Below are 27550 nucleotides of genomic sequence, written 5' to 3' on the forward strand. Positions count from 1 at the left end.
ATGAGGACAAGAAGATCTCGTGAGAAGAGTATGATTCAGACAAGAGAGGACAAGGGCAGAAACCAAGCCCTGACCACAACGAGGTTCCTCTACGGAGAGGAATTAAAGGACAAGAAGACGGGCGGGTGGGGACGCAGGAGGGGCAGTGGGGCGAGGAAGATGGCAAGTTCCAACTCAGTACCTGGGGTTCTGCAGCGAATGGCATTCGGGAGGCAGCTGGGCTGGGGGTCTGCTGGGGCGCATGTGCATGAGAGTCCCTACAGCCACAGAGGGAAGCCTGGCTGAAAACACCTGAATCTCTTCACCGACCAAGACCTGAAGAAAGTGTCAGAGGCCTCCTTCCAGTCTTCACCATCCAGACAGTTCAATGGTCTCTCATGACACAAGGTGCCACAACGCCAATACAGACAGGAGGACAGCCCCTTCCCATATCGCATATTCTGGGGAGGAGCACCTATCAGACCAGCCCCCTTGTCTTGGTCAGGGTGCTACAACAAACACCACAGGCTGTGTGGCCTGAACAACAAACAGTGTTTCCTCACAGTTCGGCAGGCCGAGGTATCCAAGATCAAGCTGCCTGCAACATGGCATCTGGTGAGGGCGCTCTTCCTCATTTGTGGACAGCACCACCCTCCTATGATCGAGGGAGAGAGAGCTCTAGTCTCTTCTTTTTCTTTTAAGGACACTAATCCCATCCTGGAGGCCTATCTTCATAACTGCCCCCAGAGTCCCCACCTTCATAAATCACCACGTGGAAGCTAGGGCTTCAATATACGAATCTGGGGAAGACACAAACATTCAGCCCATAATACCTCCTGCAGGGAATAAATAACCAATTATGAGCAAAATATTTTCAAACCCTTGGAAAGCCCTGGGAAATAACCAAAAACAAGCAGAAGTTGGAAGGCAGGCAACATGTGGGAGAAAGAAGTGGTACCAGACACAGTCACCATTTCTATGGATTTTCCTTAAGAACAGATCCCATTTGGTACCATCCTGGGAGCCTAGAAAACAGATACCAAACCAGGAATCTGAGACTGGGGCTACTACAGCATCTGAGACTGCCCAAACCCTTCACATAACTCCATCCAAATCTCTGGCTCTCTCTGAGCTATATACATATGGGGCAAAATATGTGGAATGCAGGAAAAACAATCATTAGATGAAATGTGACAGCTTTTCAAAAAAGATTTATGTACTTACTTATGTGTGTACATATGTATGTACTTACACGTACATACTTATGTATGTGTACATGTATGTATTCAAAATGCAGAGAAACAGAGAGAGAGAACAAGAGAGAGAGATCTTCCATTTGCTGGCTGAAATGGCTGCAGCAGCTAGGGCTGGGCCAGGCCAAAGCCAGGATCCAGGAACGCCATCTCAGTCTATCACTTGGGTGGCAGGACTCCAAGCACCTGGTTCATCTTCTGCTGCTTTCCCAGGTACATTAGCAAGAGACTGGATCAGAAGTGAAGCAGCCAGGGCTAGAATGGACACTCCAATTAGGGATGCTGGTGTCACAAGCAGTAGCTTAGCTCACTATACCACAACACCAGCCCTACATGACAGCATTAAAAAACTATATTAGAAAAGAACATGCCAATATCCATGATCAACATTTCTACTTTAGAAATCCCAAAAAAAGTCAAACCAAACAAACTAATTAAACCCAAATTAAGTAGAAGGAAAGAAGTAACAAAAATAAAAGTGGAAATCAATGAAATAGAAATCAAACAATAGAAAAAAATCAACAAAGTCAAAAGCTAGTTCTCTGGAAAAAAATCAACAAAATTGATAAATTCTTAGCCAGACTGGTGGAGACAAAGAGGAGAACACAATCATCAGCACCTGGAACAAAAAGGGGCTGTTGCTGAGGTGCACGACGGTGCAGGCCCTGGGCCTCAGGAGGACACACAGCATGGAGCCACTGACGGGGGCCTGGAGGAAGGCCTCCCCTGAAAGGCCGCCAGGGCCGTGACATGACAGGGTCTGGGACAGACACTTAAAATGTTCTGATGCCAGCACCCATTCTCCCTGCCAAACAGAATGCTCCTTCTGCACAGTGTGACCAACAAGAGCACCTGCGGCCCACAGGAGAGCAGTCCTGACCGGAAGCCCAGATGTTACAGCGGCTGACACTGGGTCCCGGCCACAAGACAGGCCTGCGATGAGGAAGTCCCTGCTTCCCAGATGCCAGAGCAACCTCCGGGCCTGACGCACCAGCTGCCCATGAATTCCAGGAATTCCCAACGTCCTTACCACATACTCCGTTTTAAGTGAGTCAGAGCTGGATTCTTTTTTTTCCGACCAGGAAACCAAGGACGTGGGCAATCCTGGTTAGGATAAGTGGCAGGTACCTGGGGGGCAGCACAGTGGCCAGTGGGAACAAACAAGCAACTTTCCTGGGAGAAGACACCAGAACTTGAGTCAGAGGCTGCACCCAACTTTCAGGAACCCTGCAAACAAACCTCCGATCAGTCTCTACGCCTCATCCCTAGCAAGGAGCTGAGAGCTGAGGCCTCCATAGAGGTGGTCCGGGCATAAGATTTTGTTGTAGCTGAGAAATAATAAGGAGAGATGCTGCAGTACGAATTCACTTGGGGCCAAGAATCATACAGGAAGCTCTGAAATCGAGAATAGGCAATGCTTCCAGGCAATGCTATGTCCTCCCATGAAAGAGTTCAAGACCCAAGAAAGGAGGAACGAGGAAGCGATCCCTCCTGTGGGCCACGGTGCACAGCCCATCTCAGGACATGGTGTTCATCCATGCAAGCCAGGAGACAGAGCCCATCACACCTCCTGGCTCAGCCCCGCTGTTCAGCAGCTGCTGTTTGCAGGGCACTGTGCTCAGCCCCGTGAATTAGAGTTGAAGCCCTGAGTTCACACACTGCTGTGCTAAGAGTTTCGAAAGCCCTGCCTGCTCACCTCATTAGCTCGCCTCCTATCTATCAGGGGCTGAAGGCAAGAGGTGTTCTCCCTGTTTCACAGACTTAAGGGAAGAGGGGAGACAACCTACCTAATGAATGACTTATAAGGGAATAGAAAGGAGGAAGGCAGATTTGACTCCTAGTTCAGCATCCATTCACCCTCTCCTGCCATTCACTCCACTGGCATTTCTTAAGCATATACTCTGTGCCAGACCCTGAAGCAGAAAACACATTCCCTTCTCTCAAGCTCACAGTTTAGCTAATGAGAATGGCAGATAAACAGCTAACTGCTCATTTAGTCACTCGTGCATCAGATAGGCAGAGTGTAACAAGAAGTTCAAACCCAGTCATGAGCACTGGGTGTGTGACCTTAGACAAGTTACATAGCCTATCTCTGACTTGATTTTCCTGAGTGTAACATGAGCAGGCCAGTTGTTACGGTGAGGGTTCAAGGCAGTGATAATGATGGACACCTGGCACACAGCAGGTGCTCAATGACGACTTCTATTCCCAGGTTCAAGGGCAAAGCCTTAAACTCTTTGTAGAGGCTCCATCTCCTTTTCTTCACCTTTGAGCCAAGGGACACCAAGCATAGTAGGACTTCAGTTAGTAAAACTGTTGTTATTATTATAATTTACATTGGTTGGGTGGCCCTTATGTGCTCGGCACTGGGATACACAGTTGAGACTCTGGATATATTGATTCAATGAAAATATATTGGATCGGGTCCAGCGCTGTGGCACAATGAGCTAAAGCCCTGGACTGAAGTGCCAACATCCCTTATGGGCACCGGTTCTAGTCCCATCTGTTCGTCTTCCAATCCAGCTCTCTGCTATGGCCTGGGAAAGCAGTAGAAGATGGCCCAAGTCCTTAGGCCCCTGCACCCACATGGGAGACCAGGAAGAAGCTCCTGGCTCCTGGCTTTGGGTCAGCGCAGCTCCGGCAGTTGCAGCCATCTGGGGAGTGAACCAGCAGATGGAAGACCTCTCTCTCTGTCTCTACCTCTCTCTGTAACTCTTTCAAATAAATTTTAAAAATCTTAAAAAAAAACAAAACAAAACATATTGCATCTATTTGTGCCAGTCATCATTGTTGGTACAAAAAAATACACACACACACACACAAACAGCTGTGCTGTTAACTGAGCCTAGAAAGTAAGGGAAGAACAAGTTTTCATCCCAGTAAGGCAGGGCAGGGATAGAGCAGGGGGAGGTTGCAAAGAATAACCCAAGTGCTGAGTTTTAGGGACCTGTGGAGCAGCCAAGAGAAGATGCCATGTGGACCACGGGTTATGTAGGCTGGCACTTCAGGGAGTCTTCAGCTTACAGAGCCAAACAAAGCCAAGGGGTGAGATGGCATTTCCAGGGAAAAGAGGCAAGGCCAGGGCTGTAAGCCTGCATGGCTCAACCTTCATGGTGGGAAGTAGAAAAGGATCTACAGACAGGATGGAGAGGGACAAGGCCAAGGACTGGCAGAAGATCCCCGATGACAGCAGCACCTTAGAAGCCAAGTGAGAAGGGAGGTTCTCAGTGTCAGAATCCAAAAAAGGTCAAAAAAAAAAAAAAAAAAAAAAGATGGAGCTCCAGGCCCCTAGCCCCAAGCGCCACCATGGTGGTACTTCTCACACTACGTTTCCCAAGAGGGGTCCTAGGGCTGTGCTCAGCGCAGGCTGAGAGGCAGTCAGGTGGGCCCCGCACTTATATTTCAACCAGAGCAACCTTGTGAGCATCTTGCCTCCTAAACATCTCCTAAATCACCCTGCATTTATTTCCCTGTCAATCATTCTATTCAAGCCACATAAACTGTCTCCTGCATTATTAACAGCAGCCCACAACTGCTCTCCCTCCCTCCAGTCTTGCTGTGTTGTGGAGCACTCCTCACTCTGCAGCAAGAATAATCTTCCTGGGACACAAATCTGATCGTGTTGTTCACTTCACATAAAGCCTTCAATAGCTGTACAATGCCCATAGATAATTCCAGAACTCCTTAAAACAGCTTTCATAAACCTCAATGACCAGGTTCTTGCTCACCTCTTTGGTCTCATCACACCCCTTTCCTCCAGATTCTTGGACATGACAAACTTTTGCTTTCAGCTCCTGGCATATATATTGCTTCTTCCAGGTCAGCTCTTCCCTCCCTCTCAACACCCTCCACCTGTTAACTCCTGTTACAGTCTCAGGTCTCGATTCCTCCGGGGAATCTTCCCTGGCCCCTCACAGCTACATGACCTTTCCATGGCCGCCCCAGAACTCTCCACTTCCCCTGCCACTGCAGTCACTGGAGGCGATCACTGTCCTAGTTCTCTGTGACAAATGACCACGGGGTAGACGTAGAAGCTGGGTCTACTAGCAGCCTACCACAGTCAACACAATGTGGTGACAAACATCCGCTTAGCAGTCAGAGGGCATGGTTCTGAGTCTCCACTTTTTTTTTATTTACCAGACATAAGACACTGGAAAACTGACAATCTCTCTGGGTCTTGGTTTCTTCATCTAAACTCAGGTTCTAACGATACCTTCTCCCTGTCATCACAGTGAGGATACAATTACATAACACACATAGAAAGCCTGGCAAACTGACAGACAAATACAAAGCTATGACTGCTAACATCTTACACACAAAATGGCAAAGAAGCAGCTGGCCTCCAGGATATGAAAAATATCCCTTTCCCCTACTATCTACTGATGAGTTGCCATTTGCCAAGCATTAAGCTAGAAATTTCATTCTGGGTCCTCATCATCCAAATGCTCACGGTCTATGTGCCTGCATCTGCAGGCGACACGAGTTACAGTCATCGTACCACAAACTTGTCTCACTAGGACACTCACCACTTACAAGCTGGTCTATAATCAGATATTCTGGCCTTCATTCGGCTTTGTGAACCCTGATTTGTAGAATAGTGCCCATGCAAAGACAAAGCGTTACCAAAACTTGTTCAAGAGGCCCAAGTCCTCCTCTGGCACTCAGATAAAGGCTCTATCGGGCTGTTTCATTTGGCCACGGGAGAAGTTTCTGTGGACACTGTTTTTTGAGCATTCTTATTAGCAGAGTTCCTGAAAGGTGCAAGTGTGCAAGGAGATAGCCTGTGGGACGATCAATTACTGTAAAAATACTGAAGCGAGTTCCAAGTGAAGATAATGATCACAGATGGAAGTGCAGATTATGGGGAGAAAATAAACTGGAGTAGAAAGCGTAGGAGCTTATGTTATCTAGTAACTCACAGGTTGTCATACTGAATGAAAAAGACCAACAGAGATAATGTTTACAAAAGACACACCTTTAAATAAAAAGGTTAAAAGTAAAAGGATAGAAAAAGATACTCTGTGCAAACACTAAAAGATAGCTTAAGTATTTAGATTAACATCAGACAAAGTAAACGCTAAGGAGAGAAGTTTTACTAGTGATAAAGAAATAATTCATGGAGATAAATGAATCTTTTAGGTATAAATAGATGTTTGAGGTTTACAGGTATCTAATAATCACTTACATGTTTACTATGTAACATTACTTAAAGTAAAAGTTGAGGTTCTGGCACTGTGGCGTAAAGGGTATGCCTGTAACAATGGCATCCCATATGGGTGCCAGCTCATGTCCCAGCTGCTCCATTTCCAGTCCAGCTCCCTGCTAATGGCCTGGGACAAGCAGCAGAATGGCCCAAATGTTTGGGCCCCTGCTACTCACATCAGAGACCTGAATGAAGCTCCCAGTTCCTGGCTTCAGCCTAGCTCAGCACTGGCCACTGCAGCCGTCTGGGGAATAAACCAGCAAACAGAAGACTGATATTCTCTCTCTCTCTGTGTCTCTCCCCACCCCCCCATCTCCCTCTCCCGCTCCCTCTCTCTCACTGTTACTCCTTCAACATAAACAAACAAAATGTTTTTAAAAATAAAGTAAACTTGTCAAAACTAAAGGGTGAAATAAACACACAAGCACAACTGGAGACTAGACACTCCCCTCAGTAACTGATAGAAAACAAAGAAAATTTAGTATGGATAAACAGAGGATAAGAACAACACAATTAATCAGTAGACATATGAGTATACTGAACACTACAACCAACGATTGCAAAGATAAATTATTTTCAAGTGCGATGGAACACGTCCCAGAACAAACCATACAGTAGACCATAAAACATGTCTTGATAGATTTCATGGATTGAAATCATACCAACTATCTTCCTTGACTACTATGGAGTTAAACTAGAAACAATAGAAAAATAACTAGATAGCTAGAAGAGTCCCCAAATGTTTAGAAACATCACACTTCTAATAATCCACGGTACAATTAAAAAAAAAACACAATATATGTAGAAAATAGTTTCAGCTACATAACAATGAAAATATGACACACCAAAATTGAGGAATGAAACAAAAGCGGTGCTTACAGTAGAATGTATAGCTTTAAAAGACTATACTAGAGGGCCGACATTGCGGTGCAGCGGGTTAAAACCCTGGCCTGCAGTGCCGACATCCCATATGGGCACCGGTTCGAGTCCAGGCTGCTCCACTTATGATTGCAGCTTTCTGCTATGGCCTGGGAAAGCAGTAGAAGATGACCCAAGTGCTTGGGACCCTGCACCTATGTGGGAGACCCAGAAAAAGCTCCTGGCTCCTGGCTTCGGATCAGCCCAGCTCCGGCCATTGTGGCCATTTGGGGAGTGAACCAGTGGATGGAAGATCTCTTTCTCTGTCTCTACCTTTCTCTGTAACTGTCTTTCAAATAAATAAAATAAATCTTTTTTTTAAAAAAAAGGGGGGTGGGGGGTGGGCAGCGCTATGACATAGCAGGTGAGGTTGCCACCTGCAGTGCTGGCATCCCATATGGGCACCAGTTCGAGTTCCGGCTGCTCCACTTCCGATCCAGCTCTCTGCTCTCTGCTATGGCCTGGGAAGGCAGTGGAGGATGGCCCAAGTCCTTGGGTCCCTGCACCCACATGGGAGACAAGGAGGAGGCTCCTGGCTCCTGGCTGCAGATAAGCACAACTCCAGCTGTTGTAGCCAATTGGAGAGTGAACCATTAGATGGAAGACCCCTTTCTCTCCCTCCCTCCCTCTCTCTCTCTCTCTAATTCTTTCAAATAAATAAATAAATCTTTACAAAAGGCTATACTAGAGAAGAATGGTTTAAAATCACAAAGAGTCTGTCTTAAGAAGGAAGAACAAGGGGATGGTGCTGTGGCACAGTGGGCTAAGCCTCTACCTGCAGTGTGGGCATCCCAAATGGGTGCCGGTTTGTGTCCCAGCTCTCCTCTTCTGAATCAGCTCTCTGCTCATGGCCTGGGAAAGTGGTGGAAGATGGCCCAAGTGCCTGGATTCCTGCGCCATGTGGGAGACCTGGAAGAAGTTCCTGGGCCTGGCTCCTGGCCCAGCTCTGGCCACTGCAGTCATTTGTGGAGTGAACCAGCAGATAGAAGGCCTTTATCTTTGTCTCTCCCTCTAACTCTGTCTACCTCTCAAATAAGTAAATATTTAAAATTAAAAAAAAAAAAACAGAATGAGCATTAGTTTTAAAAAATGAAGAAGCTAGAACAAGAACAAGATAATCCCAAAAAAGATAGAAATAAACATTTTAATACCGAATATAAATATATGAAATGGAAAATATACAATTGAGAAAATCAAAGCTGGCTCTTCAAGAAGATTGAAAAAAAAATGGATACAACTTAGAAATTTTAGAACAGAAATTTTACAGAGTGTCTGCAAAAATCTATAGCTAACATCACATTTAAAGTTAAAATACTGAATCTTCTCCCAAAGTACACAATTAAAAGAATGCCCACTATTCAACCTTGTGTTTGAGGTTCAATCAGTGTAACAAGGTAAGGAAATAAATAAATTGTAAAAATTCCAAACTTTAGATAGATAGGAAATACATGTAACATTGCTATGATGCTGAAATAACGTAATAGTCTATATTGAAAAACCCAACAGCTATGCAATATAGATAGTAATGAATCAATCTATCAAGGTTAAATGATATAAGGTCAATGCAAAAATTAATCAATGAATAAAAACTAAAGATAAAAAAATTAAAAGATACAGTATTTTCATTAGCATTTAAAAATAAAATATCCAGGAGTCAATCAAAAAAAAGAACCTAAGAACACTACAAAGAAATATGTAACACTTTGCTGAGATGGTCTAAACAAGTGTGTGTGTGTGTGTACACATGTGTGTGTAATGCACTGGAAAACTTAAAAACATTAAGATATCAATTCTTTCCAAACTGACCTATAGATGTTAATCTAAAATATAAAACTCCTATGAAAAAATACAGGGATGAATCTCTATAATCTTGAACTTAGCAACAGATTCTTAGATATGATATCAAAAGCACAAGTAATTAAAGAAAAAGTAAACTGAACTTCATGCTTCAAAAGGACACCATCAAGACAGTGAAAACACAACCCAAACAACAGTGAAGACATCTGTGAATCTAATGCTATGGAACTTTTAAGCAAACTTTATAAAGAACCCTTCAAATCAAAAGTAAAAAGACAATGCAACATGGGCAAAAGATGTGAACAGATATTTCCTCAAAGAAAATTTTTAAAAAATGACCAATCAGAACATGAAAAGATGCTCAGTGTCACTCATCATTAGAGAAATACAAGTCAAAGAGATATCAGTTCACATTCAGTACAATGCTTTAATCAAAATACCTCACAATAACAGAAGTGGAGGAGAGTATAGAAAGATTGGAACTCTTACACCTTACTGGTGGAAATGTGAAAGTTTAAAGTTAAGAGTTACCACATATGTGAGTAATTCTACTAAGTAAATACCAGGCAAGAAAATTAAAACTATGTATCTAGCATAAAACTTGTTTATAATTGCTCTTATAAGCACTAGTCATAATAACCAGACAGGGAAATAACCCAGATGTCTATCAACTAATGAATGGGTAAATAAAATATAGTCTATCCATATGATGAAATATTGTTGAGTCATAAAAAAATTGAAGCACTGTTATAAGCTACAGAATAGATGACTCTTGAAAACATTATGCTTAATGAAAGAAGCCAGAAATGAAGGGCTCCAGATTAGGCAAATCCACAGACACAGAAAGCAGGTTAATGGTTTTCATTGGTTAGATCTATTACGGGCGGGGAGTTACTGTTATAAGGAATGGGGTTTGGGAGGGTAATATAAAAATTTTCTGGATTTAGATAATGGTAACTGACACAGAATTCTCTGAATACACAAAATACAATGAACTGTACACCATTAAAAGAGTGAATTCTGTGTTATGTGGATGAAATATACGTAAAGCTGATAATCTTTTTTGAAACCTACGTCTAAAAGTAAACAGTGAACAGTGAAAATATCTTCAAGATCACAGTGTAAGCAAAGACATTCTAAACAGAAAACAAAACACTAAATATAGAAGTTTTACAAATGGTACTTACCAAAAGAGATTATTTATTAAGAGATTAGAGTTAGGCCCCAGGCTGGAAGGAGGTATTTGCTTTATATATATTCAGCGAAAATTCGTTCAAAATATATCAAGAACTATAAACTGGTAAAAAAAAGATAACCTAATTTTTTAATCAGCAAATGATTTTAACTGATGAGTCACAAGACAGGATATACAAATGGTGAATAAACATTTGAAAAGATGCTCAACCTCAATCATCAACAGGGAAATGCAAATTAAAACCACTACATCACCACCAGCATAGCTGAAATTAAAACAACCGACAGTGAGAAATGATAGTGAGGATGCACAGTAGCTGGAGCTCTCACACAGTACTGGAGGGAATGTAACGTGGTACATCCACTCCGGAAGACTGTCTAGCAGTATCGACTGGAGCCAAACATGTTCTCTGAGACCCAGCGACGGTACTTCGAGACACTCAACAAACACAGAGGCTTATGTCCACCAAATCCCAAATACGAAAATGTTCATAGCAGTAGTATGCATAATAGCCCCAAACTGGGAACAACCTCAATATCCACCAAGTAGACTGGCTAAATAAACTGTGGTATACTAAGAAAAGGAACTACTGTACAACAATGGGAAACAAGCCAGCGCTAAAAGAACAGTGGGGAAGTCCCACGGATCTAGCGTAGCGAGTCAGGAGGACCAGAGAGAACACTGTCCTGTAAGTGTTCATGCACACAAAGCACTAGAGTAAGCTAACCACGCCATGGCAATAAAGATCAGAATGGTGGCGGTCTTTGGACAGCACTGATAAGGAGAGGGCCCAAGGCAACCTTCTAGAAATGCTATCTTGATCCAAGTGGTGATTACACCTTTGTATAAATATGTGGAGCTACTGACTTAAGACTTATACACTTACTGCTATACTTCAAGGAAATACATATTAAAATAATATTGTGGCCAACTACTGTGGTCAGGGAGGCCAACGGAAGAAGATACCCCAGATCTGATTAGACACCAATGCTCAGTGGAGCGGAAGGGCAGTTCCCCTGGGAAGTGGGTGGGGACAGGACAAAGCTATCCAACAAAAACTCCCAGGCTCCTTCAGTCCACTTTCCCTCAAATTTCCTTATTAGCAGTGAATTCTCCTTCAAAGTAAGGCCCGGTAATCTCACAGGCAGCAGAGCCAGGATTTCAACTGAGGCATGCTCCACTTTGTTGTTCTTTATTTTTTTAAAGATATATTTATTTACTTGAAAGGCAAAGTTACAGGGAGGCAGCGGGGGTAGAGGACTGAAGGGGGGGAGAGGGAGGGAAGCAAGGAGAGAGAGAGAGAGAGAGAGAGATCTTACATCTGCTGGCTCGCTACCCAAATGGCCCCAATGGCCAGAGCTGGGTCCATATGAAGCCAGGAGCTTCTTCCAGGTCTCCCACATGGGTACAGGGGCTCAAGGATTTGGGCCTTCTTTTACTGCTTTCCCAGACCATAGCAGGGAGCAGGATGGGAGGTGGAGCAACTGGGACTTGAAACGGAGCCCATATGGGATGCCAGCACTGCAGGCAGCAGCTTTATTCGCTAGGCCACAGCACCAGCTCCATGATGCTCTTTATTTTTTTTTTAAGATTTATTTATTTATTTGAAAGTCAGAGTTACACAAAGAGAGAAGGAGAGGCAGAGAGAGAGAGGCCTTCCATCTGATGGGTCACTCCCCAGTTGGCCGCAACGGCTGGAGCTGCACCAATCTGAAGCCAGGAGCTTCTTCTGGGTCTCCCACATGGAGGCAGGGGCCCAAGGACTTGGGCCATCTTCTACTGCTTTCCCAGGCCATAGAAGAGAGCTGGATCAGAAGCGGAGCAGCCAGGACTCGAACCGGTGCCCACATGGGACGCCGGCACTGCAGGCAGTGACTTTACCTGCTATACCACAGTGCTGACTCCTCCATGGTGCTCTTTAAATGTCTCTATGGCCTGTGGGTCTAATCTCCCCTATGTACACATCATCAGAAGCAAATGCTGACATGCCCCTGGATGTCCATGAGACCCATCTGCCAAACGAGATCTCTCTCAGGTGTGGCCACTTATAATCTCAGTCAACCAGAAATGTTGAGGGCTAAGAGCAGTTTTATGGCCCACTGTGGAGGCGTGCCCAGCTGGCTTCCATGCCTCCGTGGCAGTCATTGCCTGGCTACAGGCTGTGGCCTGACACTGAGGGATATAGGAGCAGTCAAGCCTGTCATACTGCTGCATGCACAGCCTCATTATGGGGGAGACCCAAGGGGTAAATATGTCTTTTTCTTTGGTAAGAATCTTCTAGCCTTGCTAGTTTCCACCAAAGTTGGAACTGCCTTCATGTGGTATCCTGAAACTGGCTGGATAAGGCACTCTGATGTTATATAACAGTGGACAAGGAAGGTTAAGCTATCCAGGAATACGTCCTGGCCACGCCCCATTCTGGGACTGATGAGCTAAGAGAACAGCCGCTATGCACTCCCAGGTGGCTGTCAGAATTCAAGCCTATTGTGCTTGCACCTGGTCTCAATGTAGTCTGTTACAAAAAAAAAAAAAAAAAAAAAAAAAATTAAAACCTGGAGAAAAAGCCAGAAACCAGCAGCTTACAACCCTGCCTTTCCATCATAATGTAGTGTGGCAGGAGCTCAGGGGACAGGCTGGGTTACAGAAAGGGAGGCTAGTGCTGCACTCACAGATTGCACGGGGTGGGGGTAGCCAGTGGACGCAGGGGCTGTGTGAGTTACAACAGGGATGCCTGACCTCACAAGAGCAGCTTCAAGATGACCTGCTGACTTGCACCTTCAGATACATCTATTCATACGTCTCCAGCCTCCTGCAGGCCGGGAGCAGATGCAGCAGCGTGCGGACCACAGCCCCACGGGCTGTCTCCAGGGCCACCACTCACCATGGGACTGCTTTGGAGCTGTTAGCGATCCAAGAGGCCTAGCTGTAGGAGGGACTGAGTTTTCCCACAGAAGGAACAAGACAACAGGGAGACGCAAAGGACCAGGCTGCCGTTTGATGAGGCCCTGCTGTGAAAGGCCCCTGGTAATGAGGCCCACCTCCTCTCGGGGAGAGCCCTGTTGCATGGAGCACTGGGTAATGGTGGCCAATCCGCTCAGCTTCTGTGGGCAGAAGAGTTCATCTTCTTAACTAGAGAAATGTGAAGGCCACCATGTTGCCATGGTGATCTGTATTAGAGAACACTGGGGCCCACACGGATAGGCTATCGCTTCATATGCCTTCACTTACTACCTCTTAAAAAATATGTTTTAATATGGAGTCAAAACCAACGCAGGTAATACACACAACGAGAGGCAGAGAAGCAAGTGGGCTGTCTCTGAGGGATCCAGACACCTCCGGGAGATAGGCTAGAAGTTCTAGGTAGAATGCCCACACTCTGTGCAAGCATTGAAGGCGCACAGAATCCAGGCAAGGGACCAGTTTAAGCATTGTGGCAGATGAAACTCAAACACTACCAAAGCACCTGCACGCAGATTTGAAGAGACAAGAGAAGCCCAGATACAAATAATTTGAATAAAAGTAGAAAGCATCCATTTCCATCTTTAGGGCTACCCAATGCATAAGCACTCACACGGAGAAGATGGGAAGATGAAGAAAGAACCACATATCAGAAAAGATGGAGGAAAACGTCTGTGAACACCTCGCACTGCCAGGCTTTGCTCCACATTTGCAGGTCATGCCATTTACCCTAACAAGGCTAGTGGGCCACCGTCCCACTGCATAGGGGCAACCGAAAGAGGACTGAACTATCTAAGACAGGACTGGGTGGTGAGCAGATCAGCATGCAAATCTGAGCTTTTCTGACTATTCCAGGCACAGTCCCCAGGTAGACTGTAACTCGTACCCCCAGAGGTTGACTGCATTTCTAATAGGAAATGGGGAAGAAGGAAGGGAAAGAAGAAGGCATTCAGGGCTAGCTGCAAAGAATAATAAACACACAGAGATGGTGCAGCATAGGGCATACAAGCAGCGCAAAGTGCAGGTGGACGGGGCAGGAAGTCAGAGGGAGAGGAAAGTCTGGATGCAATGCTATCTTAAAGGGCCTTGACTGTTACCTATAGAGCTGGGACTGCATCAGGTTCTGCAGAGAGCTAGAGCAAAAACAAGGTTGTGAACAAATAAAGTGGGAGCGCTGAGCAGCCCTCGTGCACTGGTGCCCTGCGGGGCTGGTGTGCGCTGGGGGCCTGTGGGCAAAGGCCAGGGCTTCACCAGGGCAGGCACTTGCAGGCTCAGCCTTCTGTGGACGGCAGCACAGATGTGGGGCAGGGAAACGCGCAGTCAGCTGACAGGGAGAGGAAGCCAGGGTCTTTTTTTGGTAACTATCAATGCCCTAGAAGTGGCTTTCCGACATCTGCCAGGAAAGCTTTTCATTTAAAAAAAAAAAAAAAGGCAAGAGGAAAATCTATCTGGCAAAACCCCAACATACTGTACTGCAAAGAGAAACAATGCATCTGCACTGCTTTCTATAGGGTTCTGCTGCCTTCTGGCTTTCAGGCATTAGAACATCACACAAGAATGCTCTGCTGAGGTCTCGGGGTCCTGAGCTCAGAGGCTATAATCCGTCCAGAGAGAGTGAGAGGTGATTGTCCGAGACACAGAAGCCTCCGCACCCACAGCAGGGCTCCTTTCAACAGCAAGCTCCCCAGTGCCTTGAAGTGAGAGGCCATTCCTGCTCCTGCCTCGATAGGTAAATCTATTCACAGGGCAGAGCTCAAGAACAAGCTGTCAGGAAGTCCCTCTGTCCCCTGTCGCTAACATGCTCCAGGCAGCCGTCTCTTGGGCCCACACTCAGCATCTTAAGGAGGCCAAGACTCAGAAAGCCAGCTCTTTCCTGAAGGGAGATGAGCTTACAATAGCCGGCTGGCTTGAGAAGTCCACTTCTCAAATGAACACTTCTGCTCTAAGGAAAATGGGGGCTGGGAGAAAGCCAGTTCATCGCACCAAAACAGAGCCAAATGATGGCTCCATGCTCCCGGCAACCACCTGGCCGTTGGCATTTATGTTTAATCATAGCTAACGGGACAAAAGCAACCAGAAAGCACCAGGCATGCCCAGTTCCCCATTATTCCCCCAATCAATCTTTTAAACCACATGGTTCGCACTGATGCTGGGGGAAATGTTATTTATAGCACAAGTACTCCTCCCAGTCTAAAAGACGCCATGGACATACGCGTGCTCTGAGTGCCGAGGCATAAGAAGTAATGGGTTTGCAGATTAAGGCAGGAGAAGGAAGACAGGGAGGTAGAGGCAGAGGACAGGCAAGAGGAAAAGTTGGGAGAGACGGAGAAGCAAGTCAGATCAGAGGAGATGACATCAGTGCTTGATGTCAACAGACTTCTCTCCCCGGGCAGTGGAAGGGATAAAGTACCTTCAAGGCAGAGGTTAATTCTAAACAAAGCACAGAGGGATGGAACAACCAAGAGATCTGGAAATGGTGAGGCACTCTCCGTGCCATCAGCAGGGGAGCAAGGCTCTTCCCTGCGGAAGTTCTGGGCTGCGGCCCACAGAAGACAGCTAAGCACCTTGACTGCCAGGTTACTGAGTCAGGGTCTTGATCCCAGAAACGAAGGACAGCCAGTGCATGTTCTGACCAAATAAGTAACACAATCAGATCTGTGTTTGACAATTCTGGGGGCAGGGTAGTAGGTGGAATCCAAGGGAACAAAGACTACCAGTCGAGAGATAAGTTAGGGCCCAAGAGTCCACAGGAGCAACAGCAAGGGGCTAGATAAGAACAGCCATGGAGAGAGAAAAGAGCTGATTTTCAAAGATGTATTTACTTGTTTGAAAATCAGAGCCACAGAGAGAAATGGAATAACAGAGAGAGAGAGAGAGAGAGAGAGAGAGAGAGAGAGAGAGAAAACGAGCTCTCTAGATCTTCCATTTGTTAGTTCACTCCCCAGATGGTTCCAACAGCCGGGGCTGTGACAAGCCAAAGCCAATATCTGGGAGCTTCTTCCAGGTCTCCTACATGGGTAGCAGGGGCCCAAGCACTTGGGCTGTCCTCCACAGCTTCTCTCAGGCCATCAGCAGGAAGCTGGATTGGAAGTGGAGCAGCTGGGACATGAAGCGGCACCCATATGAGATGCAGGTATTGCAAGCTGTGGCTTTCACCCACTACACCACAATGCCAGCCCCAAAAGAACTGATTTAAGAGAAAAACCTGCAAGGTTAAATGAGTATGACTGGTTACTAAAATGAAGAGGGAGGATCAGGAATCAAGGCTGAAAACCAGACTTCCAGGTAAGACTCCAAGACAGATGTGTTCTGTATGCTGGGAGAACAGCACACTAGAAAGACAAGGCAGAGCTCTGTGGTGAGCACCCGGAAATGCAGAACAAGGAGTCGCTGCGCTACCAAGGAGGGCTGGGAACAAGGGAAGACAGGAGATCACTCGGAGATGTCTACTGGGGTTAATTCCCTGGGGAACACCAATAGGTTTAGGATCAGGTAGGAAATAATAAGAGAGCTTTGGTGAAAACATAACCTTGCAATAAAAGGGCTTAGGATGCTAACTTGTTTCTGTGTTTTCTCCAAAGCTCATCATCACCAAACTGAAAAATATCCCCAAGCCTGGGTTAGATTTGTAACTTCCTTCCTGTCAGTGCCTCTGTCACAGCATGACAAACTCCCTTATGCGGGAAAACAGAGGTAGTGACAATGAGCTCCCTCCATCCCTCTGCAAACAAACCCATGTCTTCCCCTCTGTTCTGTCCACAGAGATATCAACCCTACCTTTATACTCCAACTATTTTTTCAGTAACACAACCTTGAAAAATGTACTGAAAGACAGAAATACAAAATCAAGTAAAACCAAACATCAATAATCTTGGTGCAAAATTCTAGCAAAATGAGCTGCTTCTACAGCTAGATTAAAAACAGTTCCCTCAGGGGAGCTCTATCTCATAGAAACTGAGTTGGATTTGGATTCCTCCCCAAGTTATTGTCCTGTGTGGGTGAGAATTAAGTAAGACCCAGAACTAACAGCTTCCTGGCAGATCCCCTACACCACAGCAAGTGACGAACTGATGCTCTGAAGGTCACTGTGGTCAGCACTCTCTAGTCTCCAACATCAACAACTCCACACCACTAAGACTGGCACGGGCACCTGGAATACCACAAGTCAGGAGACGGAGATGAGGGTGGCCCAGGGTTCAGCACACCCAGGCACCCTGTGTAGGTCAGGAGAGCGGGATCTCAGCTCAGTCCTGGGGTTCGTGTCACGTTCCTGCATCGTAGTGATAACATGGCCTTTCCTTCCTTCACTTCCAAAGATAAAGGCAATGTCTTTCTCAAAGCATACGGGAGATGATTCAAGGAGCTGACATGGGTAAAGCACTCCGCAGGGCCGCCGGCTCCTAACTGCTTGCAGTCCTTTTTCTCACTGAGCATTGCAATGTGGAGAGTTACCACTTCAGGAAAACCGCTGAAGGACTGTAGCCTTCATATTCCTGAGGTGCCTACTTCAGAAGGTATTTTTCCCCCAGAAAGATTTATTGATCTATTTAAATGGCAGCGTGGGGGCCAGCGCTGTGGGTTAAAGCCCTGGCCTGAAGCGCCTGCATCCTATATGGGTACCAGTTCTAGTCCCGGCTGCCCCTGTTCCAATCCAGCTCTCTGCTATGGCCTGGGATAGCAGTAGAAGATGGCCCAAGTCCTTGGGCCCCTGCACCTACATGGGAGACCCAGAGGAGGCTCCTGGCTCCTGGCTTCTGATCAGCGCAGCTCCAGCCTTTGCAGCCATCTAGAGAGTGAATCAGCGGATGGAAGACCTCTCTCTCTGTCTCTGCTTCTCTCTGTAACTCTTTCAAATAAATAAAATAAACAATTTTTTAAAAATGGCAGCGTGACAGAGAGACAGTCAGACAGAGATCTTCCATGCAATGGTTCACTCGTCAAATGGCTGCAGAGTTGGGGCTGGACCAGGTTGAATCCAGCAACTCCACTGGGTCTCTCATATGAGTGGCAGGGACCAAAGTACTTGAGGCATCATTTGCTGCCTCCCAGGTGCACTAGCAGGAAATAAATATCACTCTGACAAGAGTAGCCAGGACTCAAATCGGCACTTCAATATGGAACACAGGCATCACTGCAAGCAGCAGCCTAACCTGCTGTTCCATGATGCCCAGTCCAAGTCCTGTCTTCCTAAAAGAGCAATTAATGGAGTTCCAAGCTCCTGGCTGTGGCACTGTGACCACTTGGGGAGTGAACCAATGGGTGGACAATCTGTCCTTCTCTGTCACTCTTTCAATAAATAAATCTAAAGAAAAATAAAAGTAAAGCCAGGATCCAAGTATCTTCAGAGATCACAGCAGCAACGTGATTCACTGAGGTTAGTTTTGAGCCGCCTTCCCCACAATCTATTTGCTCTTTAATAGGGATCCATCTATTTGATCCTTAATCTGACAGTCTCAATAAAGCAGGGATGGTATCCTTTTCAATCATGAGAAAACTAAGGCTCATATCTGAGGTAGGACTTGTCTGGGGTCATGTAGCCAATCAAAGAGGAAAGCAGAGATCTGAACTCAAATGTTGCAAATTTTAAGATTCACTGACCTATTGCTTGCTTTTGGTAAGAAATGTCAAGCAAAAAATAGCTGATCTAATATTCTGATTCTAAATTCTATATCCTTCCACAACATCATGCTAACTCCCTAAAAAAAAAAAACCCCACTCATCAACTTTCATTTTCACAAGCTTAATCAGATTTATAAAACACAAAACAAGGATTATATACACACAGCCATTTAAGTTCCAAGATGGCCTAGAATTTCTGGGGGAAAACAAGCCACAAACACCAATCCTGCGAGCAGGAAATCTCAGGATACAGAGACAAATCATACTGGACATTCAAAGACATAAACATCCCAAAACACTCATCAACAGGGAAGGGAATAGTCATCCACCAAAGGCAGCATCATAAAAACTAAACCAAGAATTGAGAGGCAACTAACACGGCATAAACAGGAAAACATTCTTTAGCTATCTTACTTAGCAGCCAGAAAAAGATGCTCTTGCCAATTTTTAACATGAGGTTGAAAACTGATCATGTGAAAAACACTTGTGATGCTTCTTTTCTCCAAATTCAAAGTCATATAAATACTACAGGCTTCACCCGGGCCGCCAGGAGAAAGGGAAGGTGGGGAGCCAGGTGTGCATCTCCAAATCTGCACGTCGGAACCCTCAGGACAGTGGCCAAACACACTCCAGGAAGGCTGGTTATCTGTGAGACTTTGTGGAGCGCTGATAATCAGCTTCAGCTTGGAAAACAGCCACTGTGATGTCTGTATTTACAAAAAATCTGCAAAAATACAAGATTGGAAAACTGTAGATCCATTAACTTTGTAATGCGGTTTTAGCTTCTCTCTTCTAATATTAAAAGCTATGCTCTTCCCCCTACCACCAGGTAGCAGCAGGGTGGAGAAAGAAACAAAGAAAAAAAAAAAAGGAAATTTGTTTGCAAATATCTGAAAGAAAAACTCACCATGTTGCAGCGTAACTGTATGAAGAGTCCTGCTAGGTTGGATCATTCTTCTAAGATAAAATAACAGGACTTCAGGTCTTAGAGAGGGCCACACTGTCTCACGTGGCAGGAAATTGGGCACTGTCCCCCATGACATGGTCATCGAAGACAAGAGGCAACCATGAGATAAAGTCCCTTTAAGCAAGAAGCTAAATGTCTGGCAGATTGCATTCAGTTCACATCAGAAAGCCAGTGCCTTCTGGGACATGGGGATTTAATAAGCAGGACTATGTAGGAGTATGTCCTTGGTCCAAATTTGTCAACAGCTTCATCAAACATTCATTGCCAGTCTGCTGGAGTGGTGGAGATTAAATGTATAGAAAAAAGTTTGGGGCAGGAAAAAGAATGGAAAAGTGGCCACACTCAAAGGAACAAAATAAGATGGAGATAACAAACAAGTGGTTTGCAAGCCACTATTTTTCAACAGAAATGTTCAGCTTGGTTATGAAAAATTAAAAATAATTAATCATCTACCTTTAAAAATCGGGAATTTTCACATAAAACTACAGATTTCTAAGAAAATGAGTCAACCATATGCACATGCTCCTATTTGGCACAATCATTTGAAGCTGGAACCATGTCTCTGGGAAGAGCACACACACAGTGCACCGTTCCCTATTGCTTACACACAAGGCCAATTTCATTCAGTTAATTCTGCATGGCTTCCACAGGCTTTTGAGTATGTTAGCTCTTGATTAGAATTATAATATTATTCAGAAGTTCAACAACTAGTCTCATAAAAATTAATGATCAGTATAAAGAACCACAATTAGGAACAAAAATATCAAGCTATAAAAATGGCACTTTTCCCCCAGTGTTTGGGGTATTCATTAGTGCTCTGTCTTAAGTCCTCTTCTCGTTTCACACACATTCCATAGACACAGCCCACCTGCTCTTGACCAATTATTCACAGACTAACACTTTCTACTCTGTCTCTGACCTGGTAGTCCAGCCTACAGGACATCTGATGTGCCTAGATACACAGGTCTCTTTGAAGTACCTGTAACTGAGCCAGGCTCCTGCCCTCCTCACCAACCTGCTCTTCTGTATGCTGCAGCTCAGGAAGCACCTGCCATTCATTCAGTAGCCTGAGAGCACCAACACTCAGTCTTCATCTATAACTCTCCCTCTCACCCCCTCACGCTTGCCCTCTCTTTAAAATTCCATTTTGGGAAAGTTTTAGAATTACAAAAAAGTTGCAAAGACAATGCATAGATCTTGTATACGTCTCACCCAATTTCCCCTCAAGTTAACATCTTTACATTGCCATGATACCTTTGTCACAACTAAGAAACTCACCTTACTACCATTACGAGGAATTACACTTGACACTATTCGGGTTTTACCAGACTGCCCACTATCGTCCTTCTTCTCTTCCAGAATCCAATCCAGGGATCCACAGTGCATTTAGATCTCATCTTTTCTCAGGCTATTTCCATCAACACAGAATGCACCTAAGGTGCACCACCACAAACTGTAGTGTCTGCATCTCCTCTCCCCACCTCCCTGCAGACAACCTACTCATTTTGGCTGTTTCTTCAAGTATGTACCCCCATGTTTCTAAATCTGCCGTCTACCAACTTTCTACTGTGAAAGGTGAGGACTTAGCTCTCCTGCACACAACCTCAAAACCCATCTCCTGCCTTCAACATTCCGCTGTGTTTGATCCTAACTTTGTACAGTTCAATATTTAGTGTTTACTGTAAGACTGACAATGCTATTCATTGGCAAGTCACATAAAGTATTACAGTTAAATCTGCTATCTAGTATATTTTGCTTTCTCTGCAATTGAATTGGGGGTGTTTTTTTAAAAAAAACCATTGTAGTCATTGCTGCATTGTTGGATGGCTTCTTGTGTTACTGTTGTAGGAAGGCACTCAGACTCTGCACCCTTCGTGTACAACCTGCTTTCTTTTCCTCTTGAGTTATGTAGGCTTCCAAGCCAGCTTCCAGTGATCCTTATCACCTGGTATTCACACCCTGGAATGAAAATTCGTTCTCCTTGTACAGGGGCTGGACTTAGTGACTCACTTCTAACAAGCAGAATATAGCTGAAGTGATGGGATGCTGCATCCAGGAGTAGGCTTCCAAAGACGATGGCTTCTGTCGTCACTCTCTCTTCTTCGCTCCGATGAAATAAGCTGTCTTGTTATGAACTGCCTTATGGAGAAACCCCAGTAGCTCTCAGCTCAACAGCCCACAAGGAACTGAACCCTGCCAACAACAACCTGGATGGGTATAGAAGCAGGTCCACTCTCAGTCAAGCCTTCAGATGCTTGTCACCCTCACCAACACCTTGGCTGAAGTCAGACCCAGATGACACAGTCAAGCCCACACAAACTGTGTTCTAAGCCAAAAGTCAGTTATCTGAAGCCCTGGCCTGGTCGTGTGTTGTAGACAGTCTTCTTGGAACACAGTCAAAATCATTCATCACGTATTGTCTGTGGCTGCTTTTGTGCTACAACAGTAGAGATGAGTAGCTACGTCAGAGACCATATTGCCCATGGGCCTAAAATATTTACTTTCAGAAAAAGTTTGCCACCTGCTCTTCTAGGTCACTAAGTTTTGCAGTAATGTGCTACACCTCAGTAGATGCCAATATGTCCCTCCCTCTCTCTGGCAAGTTGTAGGATCAGTTTTGGTCCTTTATGTTCTAGAATGCCATGAAGTGCATCCTGGTATAGATGTGTTTTCCAAAGCTAATGGCCTGGGAACAAATGAGCCCTTTTCAATCTGAAAGCTCTTGTTCTTTAGTTCTGAGAAATGTTTCTGAAACAGTTTCATTAATAATTTCTCCACTTTTGTTTTTCTGGCATTGCTGTTATTTGGATGTTTAACCTCCTGAACTAAGTCTCTAACTTCCTAACGTCTCTCTCATATTTTCTGTTACCGTGTTCTAATTTCTGAGAGTTCCTCCATTCAACTTTCTAGCCCTTTTATTGGATTTTCCATTCCTAGCATATTTTTTATTTCTAAGGGCCCTTTTTTCCTATGTGTTATTTTTTAATAGTTCCCTGTTCTTATTTCATGAATGCAACACTCTTTCTGACCTGATCATTTCTTTAACTTAAAAAAATGTTCTCTTCTGCTCCCCTGCATTGTTTCTTCCCTGTGTTCCTTTTTCACTCTTTTTTGGGGGGCAGGGGTAGGCATAGAGGCTGAATGCTTTTGCCTTATATTTATATTCTGGTCATGTTAGAGGAGGTTGCAAATGTTTTCTTGATGAGTCATCTCCTTATATTTAAGAATGAGGCACCAGGCCGGCGCTGCGGCTCCATAGGCTAATCCTCCGCCTGCAGCGCCGGCACACCGGGTTCTAGTCCCGGTAGGGGCGCCGGATTCTGTCCCAGTCGCTCCTCTTCCAGGCCTGCTGTGGCCTGGGAGTGCCGTGGAGGATGGCCCAAGTCCTTGGGCCCTGTACCCCATGGGAGACCAGGAGAAGCACCTGGCTCCTGCCTTTGGATCAACGCGGTGCGCCGGCCGCAGCACGCCAGCCACGGCGGCCATTGGAGGGTGAACCAACGGCAAAAGGAAGACCTTTCTCTCTGTCCCCCTCACTGCCCACTCTGCCTGTCAAAAAAAAAAAAAAAAAAAAAAGGAATGAGGCACCAACAACTAATTGCAAAGTCTGTTCCTATGGGGTTGTTTGTCAGTTAGTAGGGTGACCTGACGCAACAGCTTACTGAAGAACTTTCAGTTTTCAGCGTTTATGGGGCTCTTCTACGGGCCCTTCAACATCTAAGGAAGGAATCTGGGAGGACTAAGCCTGTGTTCTTAAAGTCAACTGGAGAAAGAATCCTCGGCAGGACAGAAGGTCTTGGCCGGCACCGTGGCTTAACAGGCTAATCCTCTGCCTTGCAGCGCCTGCACACCGGGTTCTAGTCCTGGTCGGGGCGCCGGATTCTATCCCGGTTGCCCCTCTTCCAGGCCAGCTCTCTGCTATGGCCCGGGAAGGCAGTGGAGGATGGCCCAAGTGCTTGGGCCCTGCACCCGCATGGGAGACCAGGAGAAGCACCTGGCTCCTGCCTTCGGATCAGCGCGATGCGCCGGCCGCAGCGGCCATTGGAGGGTGAACCAATGGCAAAGGAAGACCTTTCTCTCTGTCTCTCTCTCTCACTATCCACTCTGCCTGTCTAAAGAAATAAATAAAATTAAAACAAAAAAACAGAAGGTCTCACCCTATCCTGACTATGAAGCTCCTGTTCCCAGAGATGCCTGCCATCCCAACACGCAGAATCTTTCCTTTTAGCCTCCCTGGGCAATCGCCTGGAGAATAAACCACTGCTCTGTTGGCAGGAAGGAGCTGCAACTCCCACAGTCCAGAGGTAGGGAAGGGAACTGACAGCCACTTCTACAGACTTTAATCCAATCCTTCCATTCTCTACTCCCTCTGAGCTCCACCTCTAGGACTTCCTGGCCTCTCTGATGTTTAGAGCTCCTCAAGGGCCTCTGCACGGGGCCCAGCTGCGTCTGTGATTCCACACTGTGGGCCTGAGTTCCAACCGCCTTCTGTCTGCTTAGTTACCCACCACCATCTACCTCTTTTCTCACTATCACAGTTTTACCGCCACTCTCCTCCTCTCCCAACATCTTTCCTCTTAAGTTAACTGGCAAAGGTGAACGGTCGTGTTCAATATGCCACTGTAACAAACAGCCCGAACACCCTCAGCTCCCACAGCCTTTTAATCATTGAGTTCCATAATTCTGTTCACTAGATATCTTTTTAACCATCTGCTCATCTCCAGGTCGACTGTCATTTCTTCAGGCCAGGCCCTTATCTATCATCAAAGGACAGCCACTTTCCCATTTTCTTTGCCCTCCAGTCACTGCCTCTCACCAAGCTACTCTCCAATGTTGGATTAAAATGCAACTCAGATGTGTCTTTCCCCAGCTGAAACGGACTAAACTGTGTTCCCTGAAAATCCCTATGTTGGAGCCCTAACTCCAGCACCTCAGAATGGGACCCTATTTAAAATCTTGGCATAAATAGTCTACTTAAAAGGAGGCCATTAGAGTGGACCCCAATCTAATGTGACTGGCATCCTTCTCAGTAGTTACAATTTGAACAGAGAGACAGTTTTTTGAGAACGCCCAAACAGAGACACTGGGAGACGATGGCCAAAGGTTGCCCTAGGGCTACCAGAGGCAAGGAGAGAGGCCAGGAACAGAACCTACCCCAGCTCCTTCAGACACCATGACTGCAAACTCCTGGATCCAGAACTGTAACACACTACATCTCTGTTGCTTTCAGCCAGGGGTGGGAAACATCCAGCCTGTGGGCCATATGAGGCCCACAAAATCATTTGCTCTGGCCCTGCCAAGGCAACTGTGGGAAGAACTTGAAATTCAATAAATCTATAGCCGGCTAATTTTTACAATGATAATTTTGTATGGCCCTTGAACAATGCTATAAATTTCCAAATGGCTCTTGGCAAAAAAAAAAGGACACCCCATCCCCACCCCATAAACCATCTGGTTTGAGGTGTGGCAGTTTCCCCATCCACTGGGGGTCTTAGAACACATCCACAGCAGATAAGGGGGCTCTGCTTCATGCTGTTACATCAGCTCTAGGAGACAAATACACCAAGTCAGTATCTCCCAAGGGATGCTTCGTAGAGAGTGATCTGCAGTCATCCCTCAGGATCCCTAGGAGACTGGGTCCACGACTCCCCCAGATACCAAAATCCACGGGTGTTCATGTCCTTTCCAGAAATTGGGACAATATTTGTATACACACCCTCCCATGTACTTCAGATCATCTCTAGATTACTTACAATATCTAATACAATGCAAATACAATGTAAATAGTTGTTATGCTGTATTGTTCAGAGAATACTCACAAGAAAAAAAAAGTCCATGCATGTTCAGAATAGATGATCTTTTTTTTACAAATTAAAAAATAGTATTTTATTTGAGAGGCAGAAACTCAATCTTGCCACATGGGTGGCAGGAACGTGAACATACGAGCTACCTCCCAAGGTGTGCATCAGCAGGAAGCTGGATTGGGAGCAGACCCAGGACTTGAACCTAGGCACTCTGACATAGGATCCGTGTCCTAAGTGGCATCTTAAACACTGTGCAAAATGCCCACTCCCCAAATATTTTTGATCTAAGGGAGTTGAATCCATGGACATGGAATCCATGGATACAGAGGGCCGACTGTGTTATTCACATTTTAAATGTGCATGATTTGACTTAGCAATCCCATTTTTAGGAATTTATTCTCAAGAAAATAATGGACAAACAAAGCAAACTGTAGATGCAGATCTAGCACAGTTTTAACACTGAAAGTAGCAAACAAGTTAAATGTACAAAAGGAAAACATTAAATAAACTATATAGATGCAGTTAAAATATTATACAATGTTTTAAAAAGATTTATTTACTTATCTGAAAGTCAGAATTCCAGAAAGGAAGGAAGAGACAGAGACAGAGAGATGGCCATCTGGATGGCCACAATGGCCAGGGCTGAGCCACGCTGAAGCCAGAAGCCAGGATGTTCATCATGGTCTCCCACACAGGGAGCAGGGGCCCAAGTACCTGGGCCATCCTTGCTGTCTTTCTCAAGCCACCAGCAGGGAGCTGGATCAGAAGTGGAGCAGCCAGGACATGAACAGACACCCATATAGGATGCTGTCATCACAGGCAGTGACTTTATCTGAAACAGAACACCAGGTTCACAGATGTTTTAAATGATGGTGTAGACCTGCATGTGCTGACATGAAAACTGTCCACAATGTTTTCAATGAAGAAAGATGTTTACAAAACAGCGCATAAAGCATGACCTCAGCATTTAGTACAGGCTCGAGAGGACTCGGGCTAAACCTTACAGTCTTCTGTTCTCAGAGCAGTGAAATCTGGCTGTTCACCGCCTTCCCCTTGCTCTTCTGCCGTCTGCCTTTCTTTGTCAACTGTTGATGCAGGAAGGGAAAGGAGACAAGCGTAGACGCTGGGCATCCAGCCAGTGGACTGTAGCTGTGCCCTGATACTGTCGACCCAGAACATGGAGGCACCCACGAAAACGGGGCAACGCAAGCTTTAAGCTCTCACTGATCCACAATGCCTCCAATAATAGGTCAGTCCACATCAAGACCCTGGTGGAGAACCGTATCGTGCTTATAGACAGCATGCCATACCGACAGTGGTACAAGTCCCACTGGGCAGCAGGAAGGGGGCCAAGCTGATTCCTGAGGAGGAAGAGATTTCTAAACAAAAAACGATCAAAGAAAATTCAGAAGAAATATGATGAAAGGAAAAAAGAGAGCCGAAATCAGCAGTCTTCTGAAGGAGCCGTTCCAACAGGGCGAGCTTCTCGTGTGCATCGCATCAAGACCTGGCCAGTGTGGCCGAGCAGATGGCTCTGTACTAGAAGGCAAGGAGCTCGGGTTCTATTTGAGGAAAACCAAGGCCCAGAAAGGCAAACAAGTCCTCCATCATGGAATAAAGGGGAAGAGGAGGAGAAGCAGAAGCAGCGGCAGTAGCTGCTGCTGCCACTGAGGATCAGGACAAGGTAACTCCCATCCCTGGTCCTGCTACAAAGACATTTGGACGGTGATTTCTCCACACTTAGCTTCAGTTTGCTCAAGTAAGTTGGCACCATCGCAGGAGCGCTTTGAAAATGAATATATAAACATGGGGCAGGACACTAAGAAACAAGTGGATACTGTGACAAAGGAGTGGAAT

General features: G+C 45.6%; 1 protein-coding gene and 1 pseudogene across 2 annotated transcripts in view; one reads left to right on the forward strand and one right to left on the reverse strand.

The window, feature by feature from the left end:
* LOC133766667 (small ribosomal subunit protein eS8-like) lies at nt 1-27364 on the forward strand (annotated as a pseudogene).
* CHCHD6 (coiled-coil-helix-coiled-coil-helix domain containing 6) overlaps nt 1-27550 on the reverse strand; it is a 248095-nt gene that overhangs the window by 141115 nt on the left and 79430 nt on the right. The window lies entirely within an intron of this gene.

Source organism: Lepus europaeus, chromosome 9 (assembly GCF_033115175.1).
Source record: "Lepus europaeus isolate LE1 chromosome 9, mLepTim1.pri, whole genome shotgun sequence".
Taxonomy (NCBI): domain Eukaryota; kingdom Metazoa; phylum Chordata; class Mammalia; order Lagomorpha; family Leporidae; genus Lepus; species Lepus europaeus.